The sequence below is a fragment of the Bos taurus genome, chromosome 27 (genome assembly GCF_002263795.3).
Source record: "Bos taurus isolate L1 Dominette 01449 registration number 42190680 breed Hereford chromosome 27, ARS-UCD2.0, whole genome shotgun sequence".
Classification (NCBI taxonomy): Eukaryota; Metazoa; Chordata; class Mammalia; order Artiodactyla; family Bovidae; genus Bos; species Bos taurus.
In genome coordinates this window covers 6,148,942-6,154,941 of record NC_037354.1, presented here as the reverse complement: position 1 = coordinate 6,154,941, position 6,000 = coordinate 6,148,942, and the positions used below count along the sequence as shown (strand labels likewise).

General features: G+C 41.0%; 1 protein-coding gene across 4 annotated transcripts in view; it reads left to right on the top strand.

Annotated features, from left to right (window-relative positions):
* The first annotated feature begins 271 nt into the window (after nucleotides 1-271).
* LOC101906271 (zinc finger protein 705A-like) overlaps nucleotides 272-6,000 on the top strand; it is a 37,029-nt gene continuing 31,300 nt past the window's right edge. For all 4 annotated transcript variants that reach the window (XR_009493104.1, XR_009493103.1, XR_009493102.1 and 1 more), the window contains exon 1: nucleotides 272-753. The gene's annotated coding sequence lies outside the window, so the exon portion shown is untranslated. The remainder of the gene's footprint in view (nucleotides 754-6,000) is intronic.

Genomic DNA, 6,000 nt, shown 5'->3' with positions numbered 1-6,000 from the left:
CTTTCTCGTGTTCTTTCAAGGAGAATCTTCCACACAGTCGACATTCAAATGGTTTCTTTCCAGTGTGAATCCTCTTGTGTTTGCTGAGGCTAGTACATCTACTAAAGGCTTTTCCACATAGAGGACATTTATAGGGCTTCTCTCCTGTATGAGTTCTCTTATGGTCTTTCAAGGAGCAACTTTGACTGAAGACTTTCCCACAGAGTTGACATTTGAATGGTTTCTCTCCAGTGTGAATCTTCTTCTGGCTGCTGAGGTTAGAGTAATTTCTAAAGGCTTTTTCCACATAGAGGACATTCACAGGGCTTCTCTCCTGTATGAATTCTCTCATGCTCTTTCAAAAAGAATCTTTGATTGAAGACTTTGCCAAAGTGTTGACATTTGAATGGTTTCTCTCCAGTGTGAATCATCTTGTGTTGTCTGAGTCTAAAGCAATTACTAAAGACTTTTCCACACAGAGCACATTGACATGATTTACCTCTAGTGTGAATGTGACCCTGTATATTAAGGAATGACCCTTGACTAAGTGATTTTTCACACTGTTTGCTGACATTATGTTTCCTTCTTAAGGGAACTGTTGAATATTGAGGTGAAGATTGAGGAGTATATTCATCACTCAGATCAGTACATCCAGCAGAATTCCCTTGCAAGTGAGAAACCTGCTTTGGAGAAGGAGATATGAGACTGTTACTGGTTTGCCCAAGACCAGGCAGACATTCATTTGTCTGCATGTTCACCATAGAGCATCAGCTGGTAAGTTTCCTGTTAAAATGTCTCCAGTGTTAGATGTAAACATGTGCTGTGTTACTCCCCTGCAGGCACAAACTTTTGATTTTATAGTTTCCTATCTCAGATATCAGATTAATTTTGAAGATGAGCAATGTTTGTACAACTGACTTTTTACCCTTAATTCACTGGTTGTGGTTTTGAGCTCATATTGATTCTTAACTGATTTCAGACTACCCCAAATTTTTTTCAAAAAGAGCTCAATCTCAAATTACACAAAGGCAATGGTTCTCAATTGCCAACTTATCTCACTGCCAGGTCTTTAATTTGGATGACTGGGGTTCCCACCCATGAAACTTACCATTGCCATGGCAGGGGATATGTGTTTCCTGTAGACACTTGGCATGAGTATCATTTCTTGTTGTCTAAGGGGTCTTTCACTGCCTAAATAAATGGACAAAATATAGATTTTAGAATGGCATTCAGTCAGTCAGTCAGTTCAGTCGCTCAGTCGTGTCCAACTATTTGCAACCCCATGAATTGCAGCACGGCAGGCCTCCCTGTCCATCACCAACTCCCGGAGTTCACTCAGACTCATGTCCATCAACTCAGTGATGCCATCCTGCCATCTCATCCTCTGTCGTCCCCTTCTCCTTCTGCCCCCAATCCCTCCCAGCATCAGAGTCTTTTGCAATGAGTCAACTCTTCACATGAGGTGACCAAAGTACTGGAGTTTCTGCTTTAGCATCATTAGGAAAATAGAAATATAGATAAATACCAAGTCCTCCATGTGAGTATGTTTCAAAAATTGGCATATATATGGAATTTAGAAAGATGGTAACGATAACCCTGTATACGAGACAGCAAAAGAGACACTGATGTATAGAACAGGCTTATGGACTCTGTGGGAGAGGGAGAGGGTGGGAAGATTTGGGAGAATGGCATTGAAACATGTGAAATGTCATGTATGAAACGAGATGCCAGTCCAGGTTCAATGCACGATGCTGGATGCTTGGGGCTGGTGCACTGGGACGACCCAGAGGGATGGTATGGGGAGGGAGGAGGGAGGAGGGTTCAGGATGGGGAACACATGTATACCTGTGGTGGATTCATTTCGATATTTGGAATTATATTCAAAAATAAAAAAATTAAAAAAATATATATATATATACAAACATACACATGTATGTGAATGTACACATTTACATGTGTATGTATATATATTGTTATATTATAAAACATATATGTATTATGTGTGCATATGTTTTATAATATAATAATGAAATAGATACAAATTTCCATTACTTTTCAGTACTTACATTGAATTTTCACTAATTCCCCATCCCGCTCATTTCCAAAACTGCAATGTTTCTGATAAATTTACAGTCATCAAGCTCAACCTAACAAGATATTTAAGCTAAAAACATTTTTATCCTATTTCCCTTCTACCTTACTCATTGGGAAAAAAAAAAAATTGGCACTCACATGGAGAAACTGTGTATATAACAAAGAAATACTCAAGGTAGTAGAATACTTTACAAGTCATTGTCTATTAGACAAAACCAGGATTAAAATATAAAAATGTAGTGTGGGGAAGAGACAGTATGTCAGAAAATGATGGAAAAAACATTAAATGAGAGGATCAGGACAGGAATCACTATGTGTAAGTTTAAGTGCAGCAAGTCCACAAGTATTTATAGAAAAGAAAGTGGCAGGAAGACACATGATTTGGGATAATAAGTGCACAAAATGGTAAAAATGTGAGGAATATGCCCCAATGTCCTCACTTTCATTTAGGATAGATCACTCATGTCTCACGGAGAAGACAATGGCACCCCACTCCAGTACTCTTGCTTGGAAAATCCCATGGATGGAGGAGCCTGGTAGGCTGCAGTCCATGGGGTCGTGAAGAGTCAGACACGACTGAGCGACTTCACTTTCATTTTTCATTTTCGTGCATTGGAGAAGGAAGTGGCAACCCACTCCAGTGTTCTTGCCTGGAGAATCCCAGGGATGGGGGAGCCTGGTGGCTGCCATCTATGGGGTCACACAGAGTCGCACACGACTGAAGTGACTTAGCAGTAGCAGCACTCATGTCTCAAAACCTTCAGTTCTGCTTCCAAGGACTTAGTCACTCAATGACCAGAACCTTTTTGCAGTGAAGTCCAGGCCCCTGATGTTCACCTGGTCTTTGACCTTGGAAGCCTCCTGCTGCTTTACTCCACAACTCTTTTCCCTGTTCCAGCAGGGAAATCACATCTGATTTGCTGATCTGATAGCCTGTTTGATTTAAAAAAAAAAAAAAAAAGTGTGGATTTTGAGTCTGGCCTAATTATCTTTTGGTATGCTGAAGTCCAAGGTAAGGGTACTGAGGAAAATAAAGAGATAATTGAAGGTCAGTGCAGGCAACAACATCTTTACCAGACAGAACAGTGAAGGTCCTTCAGTAGACCAGGACGAAACCCAGAGCAGCAGCAAGAACAGTGAGGTTGTCTAAGGGATGATGCCCATGTACCAGTTCAGAGAGAGGACACAGAATCCTCAGTCTTTTGCAAATGGGAAAGAGCAAAAGACTCTACAGTGGGCTGAATATTTATGTCAAACAGGACCCAGTAATGATCCACCTTACAGGAAGAATCAAAATTATGTCATATACAGGACTCTGCTCTCAAGCCTTCAAGAAGTGATTCAGTTCAGTTCAGTTCAGTCGATCAGTTGTGTCCGACTCTTTGCAACCCCATGAATCGCAGCACACCAGGCCTCCCTGTCCATCACCAACTCCCAGAGTTCACCCAGACTCACGTCCATCGAGTCAGTGATGCCATCCAGCCATCTCATCCTCTGTCATCCCCTTCTCCTCTTGCCCCCAATCCCTCCCAGCATCAGAGTCTTTTCCAATGAGTCAACTCTTCGCATGAGGTGGCCAAAGTACTGGAGTTTCAGCTTTAGCATCAGTCCTTCCAAAGAAATCCCAGGGCTGATATCCTTCAGAATGGACTGGTTGGATATCTTTGCAGTCCAAGGGACTCTCAAGAGTCTTCTCCAACACCACAGTTCAAAAGCATCAATTCTTCAGCGCTCAGCCTTCTTCACAGTCCAACTCTCACATCCATACATGACCACAGGAACAACCATAGCCTTGACTAGACAGACCTTTGTTGGCAAAGTAGTATCTCTGCTTTTGAATATGCTATCTAGATTAGTCATAACTTTCCTTCCAAGGAGTAAGTGTCTTTTAATTTCATGGCTGCAGTCACCATCTGCAGTGATTTTGGAGCCCAGAAAAATAAAGTCTGCCACTGTTTCCACTGTTTCCCCATCTATTTCCCATGAAGTGGTGGGACCGGATGCCATGATCTTTGTTTTCTGAATGTTGAGCTTTAAGCCAACTTTTTCACTCTCCTCTTTCACTTTCATCAAGAGGCTTTTTAGTTCCTCTTCACTTTCTGCCATAAAGGCGGTGTCATCTGCATATCTGAGGTTATTGATATTTCTCCCGGCAATCTTGATTCCAGCTTGTGTTTCTTCCAGCCCAGCGTTTCTCATGATGTACTCTGCATATAAGTTAAATAAGCAGGGTTACAATATACATACAGCCTTGATGTACTCCTTTTCCTATTTGGAACCAGTCTGTTGTTCCATGTCCAGTTCTAACTGTTGCTTCCTGACCTGCATATAGATTTCTCAAAAGGCAGATCAGGTGGTCTGGTATTCCCATCTCTTTCAGAATTTTCCACAGTTTATTGTGATCCACACAGTCAAAGGCTTTGGCATAGTCAATAAAGCAGAAATAGATGTTTTTCTGGAACTCTCTTGCTTTTTCCATGATCCAGCGGATGTTGGCAATTGGATCTCTGGTTCCTCTGCCTTTTCTAAAACCAGCTTGAACATCAGGAAGTTCATGGTTCACATACTGCTGAAGCCTGGCTTGGAGAATTTTGAGCATTACTTTACTCGCATGTGAGATGAGTGCAAGATGGCAAGAATACACAGAAGAACTGTACAAAAAAGATCTTCACGACCCAGATAATCACAATGGTGTCATCACTCACCTAGAGCCAGACATCCTGGAATGTGAAGTCAAGTGGGCCTTAGAAAGCATCACTATGAACAAAGCTAGTGGAAGTGATGGAATTCCAGTTAAGCTCTTTCAAATTCTGAAAGATGATGCTGTGAAAGTGCTGCACTCAATATGCCAGCAAATTTGGAAAACTCAGCAGTGGCCACAGGACTGAAAAAGGTCAGTTTTCATTCCAATCCCAAAGAAAGGCAATGCCAAAAAATGCTCAAACTACCGCACAAGAAGTGATTGGAACAGAATAATTATTTGTAAAATATCGAATCCTTTTACTTATGCATTAAAATATCCACTGAATCCCCACTTCTGTTCTGACTCTAGAGACTGAGTAGCAACAAAGATGAAACCTTGCCAATAAAACCTTTCAGTGTGGTGATGAAAAGTGTCACATAAAGAAATATCTTCCTTTTAAGTGGTCATGAAGAATATCAGAGAATCAGGAAGCAGTTGCAGTGGGATACAAGGAAGCTGTTTTAAATGCTTGTTCAGTGAATGAATGAATGCAATGGACACAGATGCATGTACATCTGTGTTGACAGACTCACCTACAGAGACCAGATGATGGATAGTTTCCATCATCACATTTCTGAACAGGTTTTTCTGGGACTTGTCTAGCAGGCTCCACTCTTCCTGGGTGAAGTCAACAGCTACATCTTCAAATGTCAACAATTCCTAAAACATCAGGGATATTCTGATTTGGACAGAGCAGCCTCTACTGCTGTGAAGGTTCAGCTGAGGAAGGATGGGGACTGGGTGGATGATGATCATGTTCCATGTGGGGTTCCCCTGGTTCCCTGCAGCACTGAGCTGGTGTCTGCCTTTCAGGTACATTCATGGACACCTATACACTCAAGAATCCTTATTTTAAAGAAATATCACATGAAGTGTGTTTTAGTGTAATTTGGAAGTTTTTCAATAACCTTGTAATTAGGACTTCTAGACAGGTGATTATGAAATATTCACTTGAAAATGTATAATTAAATTTCTCTTTTTTATTAATTGGACACATTTCCAACAAGACAAACAATAACCATGATGAACTACTTTTAAACCATGGCTATTGGTTTAAATTATGTCCCTAGGTGCTTCCCTGGTGGCTCAGAAGGTAAATTATGTCCGTAGGGGAACTTTTGATTCTCCAAATAGAAACTGTTTTCATAACTTGTTATGAGTGTTGAATTGCCCAATATATTGTG